The sequence below is a fragment of the Mobula birostris genome, chromosome 14, assembly GCF_030028105.1.
Source record: "Mobula birostris isolate sMobBir1 chromosome 14, sMobBir1.hap1, whole genome shotgun sequence".
NCBI lineage: Eukaryota > Metazoa > Chordata > Chondrichthyes > Myliobatiformes > Myliobatidae > Mobula > Mobula birostris.
Window position 1 is genome coordinate 29,025,635 of NC_092383.1, and position 21,327 is coordinate 29,046,961.

Consider the following 21,327-nt stretch of genomic DNA (forward strand, 5'->3'; position numbering starts at 1 on the left):
GCAGGAAGGTGCGGACAAACCATCCCCCTCTGCGAATACATGGCTCTTCCGTAGAGAGAGTTAAGAGCAGCAAGTTCTTGGGAGTTCACATCACTGATGACTTCATCTGGTCCCTTAATATCACCTCCATGAACAAGGAGGAAGCACAGGCACCTCCACTTCCTAAGAAGATTGAGGCAAGCAAGGCTCCCCCTCCCCTTCTTAACTGTGTTTTACAGGAGCACCATTGACAGTGTTTTGAGAAGTTGCATCTCCATCTGGTAGGGGAACAGTCGAGCTTCAGACAGAAGCCCCTACAAGGGATGGTGAGAACAGCTTAGAGGATCATAGGAGTCTCCCTACCATCCATCGGGGACATTTATCAGGAGTGCGGCGTACAAATCCATCCAGCATCCTCTTTGACTTTTTACCATCAGGCTGTACACTCCAATGCATAAAAACAAGAATGCTTAGAAAAAGAAACAGTTTCTTCCCCCAGGCCATTAGGCTTCCGAACTCCCTGCCGCATCGTATTCGTAGTGTCACTGGATAATCTATTCTGTACCTTACAATATTTAATATTAATGCACTTAAGTTTGTTATTTATGTGTGATTCACCTGAGAATTTTATCCTTACCTTCATAAGTTATCATGCGCTGTGTGTGTTATGTGTACTACTGTACTTTACATCCTGGTTCGAAGAAACATTGTCTTGTTTCCTTATACATTATATACATTATATACATGTATATAGTTAAATGACAATAAACTTGACTTGAGTTGACCTGAAGTCATGGGATGATTTGAACCACTTCCACTGTCTCTCAGCTGTGGATAATAATGACACTGCTGGTACCTTCACAAGGACCCCTTCATTGGATATTTACAGATTTATAGATGCCCAAGAAAATGCCTGTGACCACAGCTTCCCAGGGTGACTATAATGTTGCCCTGGTAGAATTTGTTTCTTCCACTGTGAAGCTACCAAAGATGTGCTTCTCAAACACCAGATATTAATTGGATATCTGGAGCACTAGAATGCTCAGCACATGGATTCAGGATTGCTACAAGACAGTCACATGATGCATTTTATAGAGCCCTGATCTCTTGCCCTTTTAGTAATAAGTCATTTGCCTCCAACATGAGGTGGAATGTAGTTAATGAAAACTCCACTGATTTTCTAAAATAATTTTAGTTTTATTCCTGTCTACTGTGATTCATTTAAGGACGTAACATATTCATGCACGGTCACTGTGAGGTGAGTTCCAGGGGCTATGAAGTGAAATTGAAGTTAAAGTCAAAAGCTTGATGCTTATGCTGATCTTTTCTTCTACCTACTCTTGCTCCCCACAGGGAAAGGCCAATTTCTCCTGGAGGAGATGTTACGCAGGAAGCAGGAAATTACTACCTCAAATGGAGATCTGCAATTGTTCACTGCTGTGCACCCCTAAACGGTACCGACAGCACAATCTACCTTTAGATGGCCCACAGCAGTTCCTTCTGACCTTTGCAAAACACCACAGCCCCAAACTGCAGAAGTTTATGGAGAATGTGTAGGTATCAGAAATCCCAGAAGGGTGGATGACATTTCTTGTCTAAGAAACACATCCAGCCTCTGGGGCTAAATTGCCAACAAATAGAATCAGAATCAGTTGTAATATGTCATGAAGTTTCTTGTTTTGCTACAGAAGTACAGTGCAATATATAAAAGAAACTATAAATTACAGTAAGAAAGACACTCAGTGGCCGCTTTATTAGGAACATCTGTACAACTGCTTGTTAATGCAAATATCCAATCAGCCAATCACGTGGCAGCAACACTGCATAAGAAGATGCAGACATGGTCAAAAGATTCAGTTGTTGTTGCTCTGACCAAGCAGCAGAATGAGAAAAAAATATATAATCTAATTGATATTGACCATGGAATTATTGTTGATACCCTATGGGATGGTTTGAGATCTCAGAAATGGCTGATCACTTGGGATTTTTGTGCAGTCTCTAGAGTTAACATGAAATGTTGCCGTAGAAAAGCAGCATCCATCATCAAAGATCGTCACCATCCAGGCCATGCTCTTTTCTTCCTGCTGCCATCAGGTAGAAGGTACAAGTGCCTCAGAACTCGCACCACGAGGTTCAAGAACAGTTACTACCCCTCAACAATCAGGCTTTTGAACAGAAGAGGATAACTATACTCATTCCATTTCTGGTGTTCCCACAACCAATGGTCTTACGTTAAGGACTCTTTATCTTGTTATTTCATGCTGTTTACTTATATTTGCATTTGAACAGTCTGGTGTTCACTGATCCTGTTTACTGTTACTGTTCTATAGATCTACTAAGTTTGCCCGCAGGTAAAAGAATCTGAGGGTTGTATGCAGTGATATGTTTGTACTCTGATAATTAATTTTACTTTGAATTTTGAGTTTACAGAGAATGGTGCAAAAAGCAAGAAACACCCAGTGAGCGGCAATTCTGTGGGCAAAAATGCCTTGTTGATGAGAAACAACAGAAAATCTGCAGATACTGGAAATCCAAACAACACATACAAAATGCTGGAGGAACTCGGCAGGCCAGGCAGCATCTGTGGAAAAGATTACAGTCAACGTTTCGGGCCAAGACCCTTCAGCAGGACCAGAGAAGAAAAAAGATGAGGAGTCAGAGTTAAAAGGCTGTGGGGTGTAGGGGAGGAAAGAACACAAGGTGATTGGTGAAACTGAGAAGGGGGAGAGGTGAAACAAAAAGTTGGGAAGTTGCTTGGTGAAAGAGATGCAGGATTCAAAAAGGGGGAATCTAATAAGCCATAACAGAAGGCCATGGAAAAAAGAAACAGGGGAGGAGCACCAGAGAGAGATGAAGGGCAGGGAAAGAGATAAGGTGAAAGAGGGAAAAGGGGATGGGGAATAGAGAAGGAGCAGTTGCCATTATCAGAAGTTCAAGAAGTCGATGTTCATGCCATCAGGTTAGAGGCTACCCAGATGGAATATAAGGTGTTGCTCCTCCAACCTGAGTGTGGCCTCATCACGACAGTAGAGGAGGCCATGGATGGACATGTTGGGATGGGAATGGGAAGTGGGATTAAAATGGTAGCCACTGGGAGATCCCACTTTTTCTGGTGGATGGGGCACAACTGCTTGGCGAAGCGGTCTCCCAATTTATGTCGGGCCTCACCGATATACAAGAGGCCACACCGGATACAGTAGATGACCCCTAAGGACTCACAGGTGAAATGTTGCCTCACCTGGAAGGACTATTTAGGGCCCTGATTGGTGGTGAGGGAGAAGGTGTAGGGGCAGATGTAGCACTTGTTCCACTTACAAGGATAAGTGACAAGAAGGAGATCAGTGGGGAAGGATGAATAGACAAGAGAGTCGCATAGGGAGCTATCCCTGGCAGAATACAGAAAGTGGGTGTGGGGGGGAGGAAAGATGTATTTGGTGGTGGGATCCTGTTTGAGATGGTGGAAGTTACGGGGAATTATGTGCTGGATGCGGAGACTGGCGGGGTGGTAGGTGAGGACAAGAGGAATCCTATCCTCGGTGGGGTGGTGGGAGGGCAGACGTGCACAAAATGGAAGAGAACAGGAAGTCACACTGGGAGCACCAGATACAACAGATAACCCCAACAGACTCTCTTCCATTTCGTGGATTCCACCAAACACCTCTCCCTCCCTGCCCCCTCCCCCCACTTTCTACGTTCTGCAGGGATAGGCCTCCTCTACTGTTGTGATGGGGCCACACTCAGGTTGGAGGAGAAACACCTTATATCCCGTCTGGGTAGCCGCCAACCTGATGGCATGAACATCATTTTCTCAAACTTCCGGTAATGGCACCCACTCTCCCCTTCACCATTCACCATTCCCATTTCTCTCTCTCATCTTATCTCCTTATCTGTCTATCACCTCCCTCTAGTGCTCCTCCCCCTTCCCTTTCTTTCATGGTCTTCTGTCCTCTCTTATCAGATTCCCCCCTCCTCTAGCCCTTTATCTCTTTCACCAATTGACTTCCCAGCTCTTTGCATCACCCCTCCCCTCTCCCAGTTTCACCTATCCCCTACTACCTTGTATTTCTTTCTCCCCTCCCCTCACCTCTTACTCTAACTTCTCATCTTTTCTCTCCAGTCCCGAAGAAGTGTCTCAGCCCAAAAACGTCACTGTTTTCTCTTTTCCATAGATGCTACCTGGCCTGCTGAGTTCCTCCAGCATTTTGTGGGTTTTATTTATCTGAAATCTGTTCTTCCTCAAATCAACTCCACCCCAGTTCTCCTGCCACCCATCTGCCGCTGGAGAAATTTAGAATGGCCAATTAATCACCCAACCAGTAGATCTTTGAGATGTGGGTAGAAATCAAAGCACCCAACAAGAACCCACATTCTCACAGGGAGAACATGCAGTATTCACAGAAGAAGCACCTGAGATCAAGATCAAACCTGGGTCACTCCATGAGCTGCACATGAGAAAGGTGCAACCACAAACTGAGTGAAACAAAGAGTCTGTGATTCAAGTAAAGTTCCAGATAATGGAGACAATTTAAGCTGAGCTCAAGGGGCATGTCTGTGGTCATTCTCTTGTCCATAAAATCTGACTCAAGACAGCAGTCCACAGTAATGTCAGCTTTTAGAATGTATGGTCCTTTTAAACGGAATTGTTGGAAAGCAAGAAGCAGAGTGGAATCAAGTTTGCCTCGTGCATACTAACCAATAATTATTCCTACTTACCATCTAATTACTGGAAACCCTCAAAATCTCTGCTACATTACAACTACTGAAGTCTGCCAGCTGTGAGCAACTACCAAAACTGAGAATGTCTAGGAAAGTTCCTGGAGTGGAACAATGCAGCCCAGAAATAATCACAAGTGCAGCAGGCTTGGGGTTAAAGCCACTTCCTGTTGCTTGCTGCCATAAAACAAAACATCAATGTATCTGATATATAACCAATGAGCTTTTAACATGCAGGAATAGTTTGAAAGCTGTACTTAAAATTTGTTAAGCATAGTTTACACAGAAGTAGACTTGCTGGCCCACAATTATTCCAACATTTTGCTGGATCCATGTTTGAGAAGTGATGTAAAAGTCCTTAGCAATTCAAAGAAAATGCTGCAGGTACTCAACAAGTAAGGCAGCATCTATAGAGGGAAATAGATAATGTCTCAGGCTGGGACACATAAAAATCCTTTTCAGGAACACACCTTGGGACAGTGGCAATAAACTGGTTGCTTACAATGACTGCCTTTTATGAGCAAGGACCAGCCTGTAATACAACTGAAAATTGGTTTTCACATGCATTTGTTGCCCAAATCAAATTTCTTTTCCTACACCTTTGCCAGACTGATTTCAATTCTGAAACAGTTCTTCTAATCTTCTGAGGTTATTTGTGGCAGGAAACATCAGAAGCTCTGTTCAAAACCGGGTCAATGATCCTTTAGAGCCTTTGGGGAAAGTCGTCAGCTGTCTTTGCAGAGATTATAAGAGGGGGTGACCATAATATTTCTAGAATAATTAAATGATAACATTTCTGTTCACAAAGCCCCTCCTCCCTCCTTCCTTGTTAAAAACTTAGCCACACCAGTCTGTTCTAATTTAATTCTTAGAAATGTACTGAGATTCCTACACACAAGTGTCACTTCAGAGTAAAGATATGCATGTGCAGAAAATTAAAGATATTCTGGAAGGGTTAGGCAACACAAGAGCTTGCAGCCTTAGTATCTCTGGTCACTGTTAATCCTCTTTGCCTATTAATATGCAGTAATTTCTTTGACACGTTATGGCAAGACTTAAATACTGCTGTCAGAAGGCAATTTCCATTCAAACATCAGCTGCCACAATATTACATCAAGACACAGTTTACAAGGCAGGTAAAGGTAAGATAAACAAGCTGTCAGAATTGTCACCTACAGTATGGCCCATGATTTAGTATATTATCAGGTTTCCTAATCTTCATGTTTATAAAGAATGGCATCCAACCTCACCCTTTCTAAAGGCTGTTTGACATGAACTATCACCTCTGGTGTCCATTTAAATACTTCACAAAGTGTGTCTTGCATTAACAACATCTAAAGGGGGTCTGTAATCTGTGTTGGGTGCATTAACACCATCCGACCTCCCTGATGATAGATCAGATGACTGGACATGTAATGCTCCCTCCAGGCTTTTAAGCAGAAGTGTTAGCTGATCTAGCCTGTCATTCTGTGCACATGCAGTGACTTCATAGAGTGGATACGCAATAGTGGACTTACTCAGAAAAATTAAATACTCTTATGTGTATTTTTTTCTGAGTAAGTCCATTATTGCCTGTCCAGTCTATGGCTGAGAAAAGGCAATATTTATTATTATTTTTGCATGTTAGGTACTGAATAGTAATCCTGCTTTCTATCATCTAACATTGGCTGCGGTTTAGTGGTCTATTTTCTGTGCACATGTGGGATTCAGACAGAGCTGTAATTCCAGTTTCCTGCATGGATCAATGGGCAAAAGTAAAAACATTTCCTAAAATGGGAAGCTGCACTGTGTGCCAAGTAGAAAAGACAAAGCAAAGATTAACACATCATATAAAAAGAGCGGGAAATACAATTCAGAAAACGTAGTAAAGCGAACAAATGTTACAAAGATTTTTTAAAAATCAACAGCACCGATTTAAAAAATTTGAATGAAAAAGATCATTTAATTTTGACAAAATTCAAAAAATGGCTGGGACTAGTGGTGGTGATATCGTGCAGTCAGTATTGTACTACCGCTTGGAAGCCAACGCATTATAAGATAATGAAATGGTGAGCTAGGTCATCTCATTCAATGTAATACACAGAATGTTTGCCTTAGGAACAATCTGAGCCAGGAAGAGAGACAGAAAGAACAAGAATAATGCGTGTGTGTGTGTGTGTGTGTTGGATTGTGAATATCCGTAAGTATGAACATGTCTGATTGTGAATATGAATGAGATTGTACAAACGTTGTAGATGTAAGTGTGAGTAGTTGTCAGCATTTACGTTCACGCGGGTTTACATTTCTTCAAGCGCCTGTTTCTCCACTTCCTGTTTTGCCATCCCATTATCTGCCTCATTAAGACCCTGCCAATTTCCTTCCACATTGCCATCAAAACCTTTTCAAACTGTTTCTACTTTCTTCTTCCTGTCAGTTCTCGAGTTCAGCTTTGCCAATTTTATTTCCCCATCCGTAAATTTGGAGCAAATTGAATTCCTCCCCCAGTCCTGGCAACAGGATTGTAAAGATGCCTCACAATGTCCATCAAACATTATGCTCTCTAAACGTACATATATGCAAACAAAGACCAAGTTGAACACAGTCGGCCAGGCAGCATCCGTTGAAAGACAAAAAGTTAATGTTTCTAGTTGATAACTGTGTCAGATCAAGGGGAAGTTAGATGCGAAACTAATTTTAACTTGCTGAGGTATCAGGAAAGGGCAGGAAGAACAGGGTGGGACAGAGAGATCGGGCGGGAGGCACAGTGGCTGTGCAGCGGGTGGGGAGAAGGTCAGAGAGAATAATGTAGAAGCTAAACTAAATAAACCCAGTGAAGGAGTGTGGGAGGGCTAGCAAGCTCAATGTCAGCTCTTTAGTGCAAGGAGCCTCACTAGTAAATCAGATGATCTGGAATATGGACCAGCACTTGGAATCCCAGTACTTCTGTAATCACAGAAATATGGTTGAAGGAAGGTCAGGACTGGCAGCTTAATGTTCTGGGGTATAGAAGTTTGATATATGACAGAGGAGAATAAAATGAAGAGAGGGAGTCACACTATTGATTAGGAAGAATGTAATTAAAGCACTTACAAGTATATATCCTGAAAAGAACAACATATTCTCTCTTTCTCCCCATCTGCTGCACAGTGACTGCACCTCCCACCTCATCTTACTGTCTCAACATGGTCAAACATAACAATAAGAGAGGAACACTTTGCTCGGATTTTCTATAGGCCTTCCAATCATCAGCGGGAATTAGAGGAATAAATTTATAAGCTAATTGCAGAAAAGTACAAGATTGATATGGTTTTAATAATGAGGGGTTGTAACTTTAACAATATTGACAGGGATTGCCTTAGTAAAAGGGGGCCAGATGGGATGGAATTTGTTAATTTTCCTCAAGAAAGTTTCTGGATACTATATACAAAGTGGATACTATATATAAAGGTGGACAAATGAAATGAGTGTAGATGGTGCAAAATGTAACCGTGATCATAGCGAATGGATTCATTTCTGTGCTGTACAACTGTCTGATTCCATGACTCAAGTTAAGTCCTTGAATCATGACAAGGGTGATCTCAACAGCATGAGAGAGAACCTGGCAAATGTAGTTTGGAGTCAGATACTCATGGCTAAAACAACAGCAGGCAAATGTCTTTAAGAGATTCAGCAAGAGTTCGGTGCCAGACAGAAGTGAAAGACCTTGGATGACAAAGGTCACTGACTGTTTGATCAGGAACAAAAACATAGGGCAGCTACAGGCAACTGAGACCGAGGGAGTCGTGCAAGGACTACAGAGTATAGGAGAGAACTTTGGAGGACAGAAATGGGCTGTGAAATATCCTTGGAAAACAACATTAAAAATGAATTTCAACACATTATACCACAGGAGCAAAAAAAGCCAGAGAAAGAATGGGGCTGCATAGAAACTATGCAGTTTCTAGGCAGGGATAATCTATAGGTTGATGGATCTAGGTGATGTGCAGATGTCTCCTGGCAGCAGATTCGAGATATCAACCACTCATTCTTTTAAACAAAACTTAAAACTTAAGATAGGGGATCCCAACCATTTCTCTGCCATTGACCCCTACCATTAACCGAAGAGTCCGCAGACCCCAGGTTGGGAACCCCTCACTTAAGACGATGGTGTGAGAGTGGTAGACTGTGTATGAGAGAGCTGTAAGTACAAGCAACGAACAACTTTTAATACCACAGGAGGAGAGAGAAAATGCTGAATGTTGGAAATCTGAGAAAAAAAGGCCAAAATGGATGATAATTTTAAATTGTCAAATTCAATGAGGACTCCATCTGGTTAGTACACCATCTTTGCATCCATTCCCTCCACCACCAGTGCATGGCTGCAGTGTGTACTATATACAAAATGCTTATTCACCCAGATCACCTGCCAAAACTATACGATTTTCCAAGGAAAACAAGACCTTCAGATATATGACTACACACCAAAGCACAAAGGAGGTGGACTCATGTTTGTATCATAAACACAAGAAATTCTGCAGATGCTGGAAATCCAGAGCAGCAAACACAAATGCAGCAACCCCTGTACTGCCACAATGAGGCCACTCTCACTTTGGAGGAGAAACGCCTCATATTTTCTCTGGGTAGCCTCCAACCTAATGGGATGAACATCATTTTATGTTAATTCTTCTTCCCCACCCCTACTCTCTTTTTCTATTTACCATTCTGGTTCCCCTCTCACTCCTCTTCTCCTTACTCGCCGAGCTCCTCCCACTAGTGCCCCTCCTCCTTCCCTTTCTCCTATGGTCCACTGTTCTCTCCCATTACAGCCATTTATCTTTTCCACCTATCACCTCCCAGCCTTTCACTTTATCTTCCCTCTCCTACCCACCCACCTTCCCCCTCACCTAGCTTCACCTATCATTCGCCATCTTGTGTTCCTTCCCCTCCCCCACCTTATTCTGGTTTCTTCACCTTTCTTTCCAGTCCTGATGAAGGGTCTCAGCCTAAAATACCGACTGTTTAATCCTCTCCATTGATGCTGCCTGACCTGCCAATTTCCTCCAGCATTTTGTGTTTGTTGCTCATGTTTGTATCATTGTTCCATATTCAATCTGGAACACCCTCGCCAACAGCAACGACATTGTGGGAACAGCTTCATCAAAACGACAGTGGTGCAAGCAGTAGCTCACCATTACCTGTCCATGGGCAATTAGAGATGTGCAAAACAATTAGTCTTACCAGTGACACCACATCCTGAAAAACAAAACTGTGAAACAACAGGCTGAGTACAAAAGTTGCAAAATAGACTCTTCAATCTCAAGACTAATAACGGTTCTGCTTTACTTACACACTCTACAGAACGGAGTTCACTGAGGGCCTGTCCTCAAAACAGATTGGGCAACTATGTACATACACTGAAAGCACTAGTGTAGCATCTCATTTCCTGTTGAAATAGAGTCACACAGAGTTGTGCAAAGATGTCATCATATAACACTTTATCCCAAGCCTTGGGATTTGTCCTTCCAGATGAGGCAACACTTCACCTGTGAATCTGCTGGGGTCGTCTATTGGGTCTGGTGTTCCCAATGCAGCCACCTCTACACTAGTGAAATCCGTCGCAAACTGGGGGACCGCTTCATTGGGCACCTCCACAGCACCTGCCACAAGCGGGATTTTCCCGGTGGCCAAACAATTTCATTCCGATTCCCAATCCTGCTCTGACGTGTGGGTCCATGGCCTTCTCTTGTTCCAAGATGAGGCCACCCTCAGGGTGGAGGAGCAACACCTTATATTCCATCTTAGTAACCTCCAATCTGATGGCATGAAAATCAACTTCTCCTTCCGGTAAACAAATTCACCCCCCCCCCCCCACCAATTCCCACTCTGACCTTTTAACCCTTCTCACCTGCCTATTATTTCTCCCTGGTTTCCCCCTCCTTCTCTTATGATCCACCCTCCATTCCTATCAGATTCCTTCTTCTCCAGCCCTTTACCTTTCCCATCCACCTGGCTTCACCTATCACCTTCCAGCTGTCCTCCCTCCCCTCCACTCCCCCACCTTTTTATTCTGCCATCTTCCCTCTTCCTTCTTCCTTCTGAATCTTGAAGAAGGGTCTCAGCTTGAAATGTTGACTGTTTATTCATTTCCATAGACGCTGCCTGACCTGCTGAGTTCCTGCAGTGTGTGTTGACTTGAATTTCCAGTATCTGCAGAATTTTTCGTGTTTGTGAAGAACAGCCCATTTTATTTCTTCAATAGTTCTAAAGCAATTGTAATCAAAGGACAAACTCCAAACTTGATTAATAAATGGCTTTCAGTTTCTCAGGTTCAGCATTGGATAAATACAATACAGCTACTATGCTGAAAGTGAACCTCACTTCACTTATCAATTTTAAAAAGGGACCTGAAATAGTACTCAGTTTTATTGTTTCTCACATCACTCATTTCTGCAGTTCATTTTGGGAATAAATAGCCAAGCCAGCATATTTATATTTTGCAAGCCATTCTGAGAGGAAGTTAAGAAGGTGTCTTATTGAAAATGAAGTTTCTCTTTCCCCGAAGTAATAACTGAGGGCTTAAAGAACTCCCTTGGACTGCACCTTTTGATTTGGGATCATCATTCATTTGCACCATAAAAGGTAATTTATTTCTAGCAAGTGCACTATATCCAGTGTTTTCTGCCACTAAAGGCACTAAAATAACCTTAATTGTACCCATGACATTGCTCAAGGAATGTCTCAATGCCTAGGAGTAAAACTCACAAGAGATGTAAATATCAAGGCAAGACAAGAACTGGCAAAGTCAAGACGTGGGTCTCACAGTTTTCCATCCGTAACATCTCATGATCCAAAGGGGTCCTTCAAAACCTACAACAACCTCACCTTCTGGAGTTTGACTCCCTGGGAAATCCTTCTCTAACCTCTCCCTATTTAATTTTTCTCTCAGCAGACATTAATCAACAAAAAGGGAGAGAATATCAATTAAATTCTAAAAATGAAGCTATTTATTAAATATTCAAGTATATTCTCCACTTCAGCAATATTAATGATGAGAAAAGCAAAAATTGGTCCTCTAAGACTTGCTGGTAGCCTTCAATCCCAGCAAACTAGAGTTGCACAGGAAAACCAGAACAGTACTTAAAGTGATTAGGGATACTTTTACTCAACCAATAAAGGCTTGTAGTTACTGATGTCAAGTGGACAGGAAATGTTGGGGTTATTAAAAAGAGCTCACAAACTGTTATTATTGAATTTTTCAAATTATTACTTGTTAAACAGCATTATTTCATAATTATTAATGAAAGGCATTTTATATGCTACCATAGCTCCCCTAGAATTCAAGAAGTCTCTACTTCTTGATTCAGAGACCTTTAAATCTCAAAATAGCAATGGTTTAACCAATGGACTCTCCCTCTGATAACTTCTCACTCTACGCGCAGTGATTGATAAGTTCGTGGCCTAAGGTAGATGAGTTATACAGCTCTCGTTACACGTACGTGCAGTTCAACTCTTTGAGTGATTGTGCAGAAAGTTTGAAGTTAATAACTCATCTCCTTCTACTTTAGACCACAAACTTATCAATCACCCCTGCCGTGGATCGTTTTTTGGAGGTCCAAGACGCTGACTTCTACAAAGAAGGGATCCGTATGCTCCATGGCCATTGGACTAAGTGTGTACATGTCGGAGGGGACTACGTTGAAAAATAAATGTGCTAGGTTTTCTAAAATTGACTCCTTCTACCTTAGGCCACAAACTTATCAATCACCCCTCATACATTGCAACAGAGGGTTAAGTTTATGCTGGAGGACGATACCTTGCTGGGGTTTTGATTATTTTACTTATCTGTCAGGTTGGAAGGACCTTGGCCTGCATAACTCAGGTAGAATGAGTTGTTAACAATATTGTGAATGCAGCAGTGCACACAGATCCTTAACGAACAATGGAACTGATAGTCTCTCGACTCAACAAAGAACACAAGAAACCGAAGCAGGAGGAGAGCATCTGGACACTGGTTCCTTCTTTGGCATACAGTAAGACTACAGCTAACCTTATATCTCATAACCACCTTCCTGCCCATTTGAATCCCTTATTATCTAAAAGCTGAGCTCCTGTTCTGCTCTAAATTGCGTATGTGATTTTTTCTTTTTGTTACATTTATATGGTTAGTTAAATTTCAACCCCTCACTGCCATTTTCCCAGTTTATGGGACTCTAAAATGAAGGGACACAAATTTAGAGTCAACAGGAAATTTTTAGAAGGGACCTGATGGGAAACTTTTCCCACACAGTGGGTGGCAGGTATATGGAACAAGCTGCTGCAGGATGCTGTAGGGGCAGGTAAAATGACAATGTCTGACAATGGAGAGGATCCAGAGGCAAGGCTAGGCGAACAGAGACGGGAAGAGGAGGAGGCGGAGGTGAAGGTGAAAATCCTGACGTCTGATCGATTTAAGCATGTGCTGTGCCAAATTGGAAAGGTTGGGTACGGGTCGAATCGTGGCGGCAGGGTCCAGACCCCAGAACTGCCTGACAGCGAGGAACGACCCGACGTTTGGACAATTTAAATGCTGGGCCAGATTGAAAAAATCACGGTGTCGAGACTGGAGGTGAAGGACAGGCAGGTTCTGCCTGGATCTGCTCGATTCTGCTCACTGCTCCACGACATCTACTCAGCCCTGCACTTAACCAAGCCTGTGGCCTGCTGCAGCTGCAGTGATGCTTGGCTTCACGTCTTTCGTGAAACTTCAGTTCTGAATGCTATTTGCTTATTTTTACTGTTTGCACTATTTTTGTTTCTCTCTGCGCGTTGGGTGTTTGACAGTATTTTTAAAAATGAGTTCTTTCGGGAATTCTTTGTTTGTGGCTGCCTGTAAGGGAGACGAATCTCAAGGTTGTATAATGTATACGTACTTCAATAATAAATGTACTTTGAACATATAGAAATGTGGATGGACAAAAAGTGTTATGGACAAAATACATGCAAATGGGACTTGGCTGGCTTGGATGAGTTGGGCTGAAGAATATTTCCCTGTGCTGCATAGCTCTAGGGTAGGACTTGAACTTAAGCCTCAAGAATAAAACTTCAGGCTGCTAGAAACCGGTTACTGCTGTGTCCAATGATGCAGGAACTGACGTCGAACCATTAATAAAATAAAAAGATTAAAAGATAGAGAGGTAAAAGTTGCAATGGAAAGAAAAAATAAGAAATTTATTTAAATTCATTGATTAATGAAGGATGGCAGCTTCATGATGGAGAGGGTTATATAAGGACTGGCGATGTTCAGCATTGGCTAACAAAACAATCACAGCTGTGAGATGGAGTTTATTTGAAGATTCATCAAATAAGACCATATGTGTTAAGTTAGAAAAACACAATTACATCATGGAGAGTGCGACGTAAACCTCTAAACAGTCTGAGGTAGTTAGAAGAACAAAGCTGTAGGAAATCAATGGCAAAGTCAAAGATAATAGATATTCGTCGTGGGGGATTTCATCTATTCTAATGACTGGGATAGAATCAACATAAAATGCACAGAAATTATGGAATTCCTAAACTGCATTCACGTGAACCTCCTTAACCAATACTGTATGTGGCAAGGCCAAGAAGAGAGAGGAGCACCTCGAGCCTTTGGTTAAAGAAATGAATATCATTAGGAGAGTGTTTTTGTAACAGCAATCATAAAACATTTAGATTTCACATGGAAGAGACAGATGATGCAGCAGTAAAGGTTCAAAATTCACAAGGCAAGTTTCACTAGACTAAGAAATGATATAGGACAGAAGTGGAAAGGAAAGAAATGAAGATAAATTAGTTTCAGAGGAAAGGAAAGGCAGAATAGGAGGAGATTCAGGGTAAACATTTTTCCACAAAGAAAAAAGACATCTAAACTCTCACGAGTGACAAGTATAGGATAAGACCTAAAAATGGTTTGTGTCAGACATTAAGAAATGAAGAAATGCAACACTTCCATGGATTTCTGGGCATCTCTGACTCAAAGTTGGGGAGGAGCAGAAGGAGACGAAGGACATGCATCAGGAGAGTAGGTGGTGGAAGAAATAGGCAACCTTTCAATCCACCTGCCTCATATTAACCATTTCACAACCCACACATCTGGAGTGGGAGTAAGTGGTCCTTGATCTCCTGGGACTATCTAAATAGAACGAGTAGAGCAGAACACCTGGAACAAAATGGGAAATGTAGAACTAATATTAAAAGGAAAACTTGTGAAAACAGAAAAGATCTGAAAACATTTTCTGAAGATATCTTGCAAGAAAATAAAAGGCAAGAGAGAGAAAGGGCCCATTGAAGTCCAAGAGCTAACTTGTGTATGGAGGTGGAGGATACAGGAACGATTTTGATGGCAATGGCTTCACTAACAACAAGCTTGCCATACGTAAAGCTCAAGGTAGGATAGAGTTCATGAAACTGGAAGTTGAGTGTAGTAATTTGAGAGTGGATGAGTTACCATGAGTTGAATGAAGTATATTTAAGGCTATTAAAAGAAGCAAGGAAAGAAATCACTGAAGTTCTGACCATCAATTTATCCATAAGAAGGATATTGTATTTTATAATCTCCTTGCTGTCAGAAGTGTCAGAAGACTGGAGGATTGCCAAAACATTGCTTAAAAAGGAAGGAATATTCAGAATAATTGCAGGCCCGTTAGTTTAACTTTGGTGAAGGACAAATCATTTGAATTGATTCTCCTTGCCACTGCCATGGTCATCCATTCCCTCAGATTCAGGGTACCATGAATCTGACCTGGAAACCCGCCTCAACCATCTGAAGAGCAGCTGCTGTTACCACTGGACAAGTCACGTGGAAGTGACAGTCCCTGTTACATTTCAGTATGGACTTGGTCATGCTGCGTGCCACTCACTCAGGCTTTTCTCCTCTACAGATTGCTTCTCTACTATTTTTTGAAAGCTTTTGTGTCATGCACAGCTTTCCCAACAGCAATTCAGAGCAGCTGCATCCACGCTAAACAGCGAATGTCCAATGTTTTCTGTCCTGCTTACTGATGTCTCTGAAGTGCAATGTGGGCACCCAATGGCTCCCCCCCCCCCCCCCCCGCCACCCTGGAGAATTCCTCTGTAGAGAACATCTTTGGGAATTCTCCCATCATTGACTTGGAGCACATGCCCAAACCTTTAAAAGCAATTATTCCAATAAAGGGAAGAGAATAAACAGTTTCTGTTTGCCTTGCCTGCAACACATTCAAAACCAACCCTAGAAAAGAGAGTTTCAAAATCTGACATCCTTAATCATGCACAGACCAGAAATCAATTGTCAGCAACATAGGTTAATAATCATAGGCAGTCAGCATGAATGTATTAAAGAAAGGTCATCCCTCACTAATGAATGAACCTTTTGAGGAGTACCAAGGAAAGATGATGAAGGCAGTACAGTCAACGTAGATTTTAACAAGACTTGTCATAAGATCACTCTATCCAGCCTGATCAGAAGTAAGAGCCACCAGATCCAAATAAGTGTGGCAAGCCAGACCCTTAAATTCCCTCATTGGCAAGAAAGTAGCAAAGCATAAAGGGGAGTGGTGGGATCAGGTTCAGCAGCTCATTCTCAACCAGAACAGACAATGGCAAGCTGAATGGCACTATCTCTGCCACAAATTTTCTATGATGATAAAACTTAAAACATCAGGAATCACTCATTATCTGAGCTGGACAGCAAGGTCTCAGATGTTCAATTTCTTGGACAGACAGACGTGCAAGCATAAATAACGAGGTAAAGTGCCCTCTTGCTATGAAGTGCTGCGCTCAGTTTCTATGACATATTTAATTCAATAATACAAATTTGGCCTTTGGTTGGGACTTGAGGTGGCTACACTTTTTATGAGGCTGTTGATGGTTCCCATAAATGATCCAATAAATTGTGCTATTTCACTGATCAGTCCTATTGCATTCTTGCCACAGCTGCTAGGTTAGTTGCATCTGCGCAACAGAGTGCACATTTAACTTGATGTTAACTTTCCCAGAAAATACTGGGTCAGAATGAACTCTAATATAATAAGCATTAATCATTTCCAAACAATTTGTTTCAGATTGTGCCGAACCATCTACTGCAGTGCTATAAGAATGCATTTACCATGCGATGATAAATTGCCACATTCTCCACGACACTTCACTGCTATCAAGGCAAGCTCTGATGCATCTTTGCTTAAAACTGACACACCATGACTCACCTCAGCTGCAGAAATACTTCTATTGCTCCTGTGCAAACAACTTGCAGCTCACAACTACAGAGCAGTCTCAATGAGAGAGAGTTGTTAAAAAAAAATGGACTGAGTGTCCCAGACAACACTGGACTCACACACACAGGGATTTCCCTCATTAACATCTTGTGTAATAGAAAGGTTGGCTGAACTAGCAATCCACCCAGTGAAGCAAAGAATCCCCTAGGTCCTAGCCTCAAATCGCCCTTGTCACCTTTTGACAGTGTACTGCTGTCAAAGGTTTTTGGAATACTTTGAAAGTGCTTTTCATCGGTCAAGGCATTGAGTAGAGGAGTTGGAGAACTATGTGCTGTTTGGTCTCCCTATTACAGGGAGAGAGATAATTAAACTGGACATAGTGCAGAGGTTTATGAGGACTCTGCCAGGACTCAAAGGCCTGAATTATAGGGGGAGATGGGTCTTTATACCTCGAGATGCAGGACCTTGAGAGGTGACCTTATAGAGAGATGTAGATAAGGTGAATGCAAGTTGTCTTGTTCCAAGGGAAGAAGAATTAAAAATAGAATTTATAAGCTTAAGGTATAATGTGTAAGATTTAAAAGGGAACTGAGTGGTAACTTCTTCATGTAGTGTGTTGTGAATATATGGCATGAACTTCCGAAAGAAGCGGTTGATGCATGTACAATAGGTTTGATAGGTCATTGGATACATTTAATGTCAGAGAAATGTATACAATGTACATCCTGAAATTCTTTTTCTTCACAAACATCCACGAAAGCAGATGAGTGCCTCGAAGAATGAATGACAGTTAAATGTTAGAACCCCAAACACTCCCTAGCTCCCTGCTCCCATGCACAAGAAGCAGCAAGGCAATGACCCCCCCCCCCCCACCAGCAATAAAGCATCAGTGGCCTCCACCGAGCACTCGGGCGTACAGCAAGCATCAACAAAGGCACAGACTTGCAGTACCCTGAAGAGTACTCGTTCACCCGGTAATTCGACATACCGCAGGCTCTCTCTTTCCCTAATAAGGGAAAAAGAGGTGTCCCCGTTTCAATGACAACATTTAAGAAACATTTGTCAGTACATGGATAGGAGGGATTGAGAGGGATGTGGGACAATTGCTGGTAAATGGAACTAGCTTGGTGGGACTAGCATGGACAAGTTGGGCCGAAGAGCTTGTTTTCATGATGTATTACTCTATGGCTCTCCACCTGACACACCTAAAAACCCAAATCATTCTGCTCAGTCAAAAACTAAAAAAGTATTCAAACATATAAATAAAAATACCTTGAAGTACTATAAATTAATTAAAAATATTAAGGAAAGTGATGGAAAATGAACAAACCATTTATCTACGCTTATCTTTTCATTCAGGATTCCTAAAAACTCAGCCTCAATAGACATGAAGGTGAGGAGTAGATACAATATGGATCCAGACTCCACACTTCTCCACACCCTGTCCTGGACTCCAGGGTGAGTCCAATGGTGGCGAGGGAAGTCAGAGACATGAACATCCAATTTCCAGCCTACATCTCACTTCTGTTTCTCAACACACCAGTACAACAGTCATAGATAAAGAGATCTGAAAGGAGGAGGCTGCCAATGGTCCTCCTGCAAGAGGCAAAGGCAATCCAGGCTATAATTTCATTTCCACTTATTTAAAGGAACAAAGGGAAAGATAACTAGGTATTCTTTCCCAATAGAACCTCCTGATTCTTCAGGGAAAAGCTAAACTATTTCTTTGCTGGGTGACAGATTCATTGTTGATAATTAATGTACACATCAACAACACAAATTCCTGGATTAGTTCTGAAGGCCTGAGAAATAGTTTTCCCCTATAGTGTCTGGATCTTCCTTGCTTTCCCAGGAGCTAAAACTACCAGAGGGCGTACATTTAAAGTTCAAAGGAAATGAGTGGGGAAAGATAGTTTTTACACCGATGAGTACGTCTGGAATGTGCTACCAGGGGTGGTGCTGCAGGCAACTACAATAGAGGTGTTCAGGAGGCTCTTAAGAAAGGGTCATGAATATGCAGGACCTGAGAGGATATTAACACTGTGTATGCAGAAAGGATCAGTTTACAAATTTTGAAACATAGAAACCTACAGCACATTGCAGGTCCTTCAGCCAACAATGTTGTGCCGACCATGTATTCTACGCTAGAAACTGCCTAGAATTTCCCTACTGCATAGTCTTCCATTTTTCTAAGCTCCATGTACCTGTCTAAAAGACTCTTAAATGACCCTATTCTATCCACCTTCACCACCATCGCTGGCAGTACATTCCATGCACCCACCACTCTCTGTGTGAAAAACTTGCCACTGACATCCACCTTGTACCTACTTCCAAGCACCTTAAAACTATGCTCCCTCGTGTCAGCCATTTCAGCCCTGGAAAAAAGCCCACGATCAATACCTCTATCATATTATACACCTCTATCAGGTCACCTCTCATCCTCTGTTGCTCCAAGGACAAAAGGCCAAGTTCACTCAACCTATTCTCATGAAGCATGCTCTCCAATCCAGGCAACATCCTTGTAAATCTCCTCTGCACCCTCTCTATGGTATCCACAAGAACGTCAGAAAGTGCCCATGGTTAGCGAGCTGCGAACTCACCATTGAATGAATTTCAAACATACGCGAAGCAACCACTGAGCTAAACCCAACGTTTAATTGGACACTTGATTATAAATATTGTTAGTTTGGCACAACATTGTAAGCTGAAGGTCCTGTTCCTGTGCTGTTCTATGAACGTGTGGGCTTTTGGAAACCATTTTATGATGCAGCACACTAGACAAAATGGAGCAGCTGTGAGCAACCAGATGTTATTCTTCAGAATGTCATTTCCTTTACCATATTTATTAGCCAAGTACTGGTGCATGAAAGACAGAAGGGAATCCTGTCTTGTCACTCCGCAAACACAATGGCAATGGTAACAGCAAGCGAAACCTCCCAAACACACACACGAAATTACCTGAGCCTCAATAACCAGCAATAAAAACATGAGAACAACCCACACTATTAACCAAGAAATATATCTTTCTGAACACAAAATAGAAATATTATCCATTCTCTCCTTTTGAATGAAATGAAAATTGTTTACAAAGGTTGATAATGAAGGAAAAAATTCAGGATTACAGGAAGATATCAATAGACTGGTTAGATGCATTTGGTGATACAGTACGTTCACTGAGGAGCAGAAGACAAAAGCGGTGGAGGGGGAAGTCATGTAATTAGTTCAAAATCAGTTAGGCCACAGTAACATACCATGCTGATTTTTGATTACTATAGTGTCAGAGGGTGCAGTTATAAAAAGATATGTACAGAAATCGCTCCTTCAGTCCACTTTTCTGTCTGTTAGATTATAGTCTAAATTAACATTTTTCATGTAGTACTTTCTTTATGCTTACTTATATGTTTGTATATTCACCTGTTTGTCTGTAAAATATTCAGTGTAATATCAGTAATTAGTAGTATACAGCTGGTTCTGTATTTTTTGCTGTTTCTTATCTGTACATCTGTGTCATCCCAGCATAACTCAACCCATCTCATGGGCTGCTCTCATCAAAAGAGTTTGCTTACTGGTATAGGTTGAGCTAGTTCTCACAAGAAAGACTGATCATAAGGCAAGATTCTTTGTCTTCCTTCTCTGGCTCTTTCCATGTTCTTTCTTGTTTACAGTACCGTGAGTTGCTAATTGTTATTTCACCTAAATCAAGTAGTTGTAACTGGACTTATGCCTCATTCTTGACTTCCAAAGAACCTTCTGGAAATTATCATCTCCATATCCACCAAGCGGCTCACCTAACCTACGCCCATATCCAAATTGGCCATTTGGTTCCTTTGGGATGTGAGAACTAGATCACTGGAGGGGGGGTGCCCATAAAGAGGATGTGCAAACTCCACTCACATACCACCCAAAGTGAGAATGGAATCCAGGTCACCAATGTTGTGCGATGGTGGTTCTACTAATGCTACTGTACCGCCCTACAAAAGAGATTAATTAAGATGTCGCCAGTGCTGTAGAATTATATGAGGAGAAGCAAACTAATCTTCGGTCAATTTGTTTTGAAAAATCAGAGACATGGGGTTGGATTGAATTGAAAGCGTAAAACAGTATAAGAAGACCAGACTGAGGTGAAGAAGGGGATGTGGTTATTTTAACTTAACTAGAAAATAGATAAAGCACTCTTAAAAAAAAAAGTATTCACCAAGCAGTGAGAGTTGATTGGAAAATCAGGGAGGATTTAAAAGAAGTAGACACAATTATGAGGGGTATAATTAGGGTAAATGCAGGCTCTTTTCCACTGAGGTTGGGGAAGAGAAGAGCGAGAGATCATGGGTTAAGGGTGAAAGGTGAAATAATTAAGGGGAACCCGAGAAAGAACATCTTTATTTTATTTTATTGAGATACAATGCAGAATAGGTGCTTCTAGCCCTTATAGCGTGCCACCCAGCAAACCCCAATTTAACCTTAGCTTAAT

General features: G+C 41.8%; 1 protein-coding gene across 14 annotated transcripts in view; it reads right to left on the bottom strand.

Annotated features, from left to right (window-relative positions):
- The window catches only part of LOC140209797 (multiple C2 and transmembrane domain-containing protein 2-like), a 485,848-nt gene that overhangs the window by 119,000 nt on the left and 345,521 nt on the right, over positions 1-21,327 (bottom strand). The gene's annotated exons all lie outside the window — the stretch shown is intronic.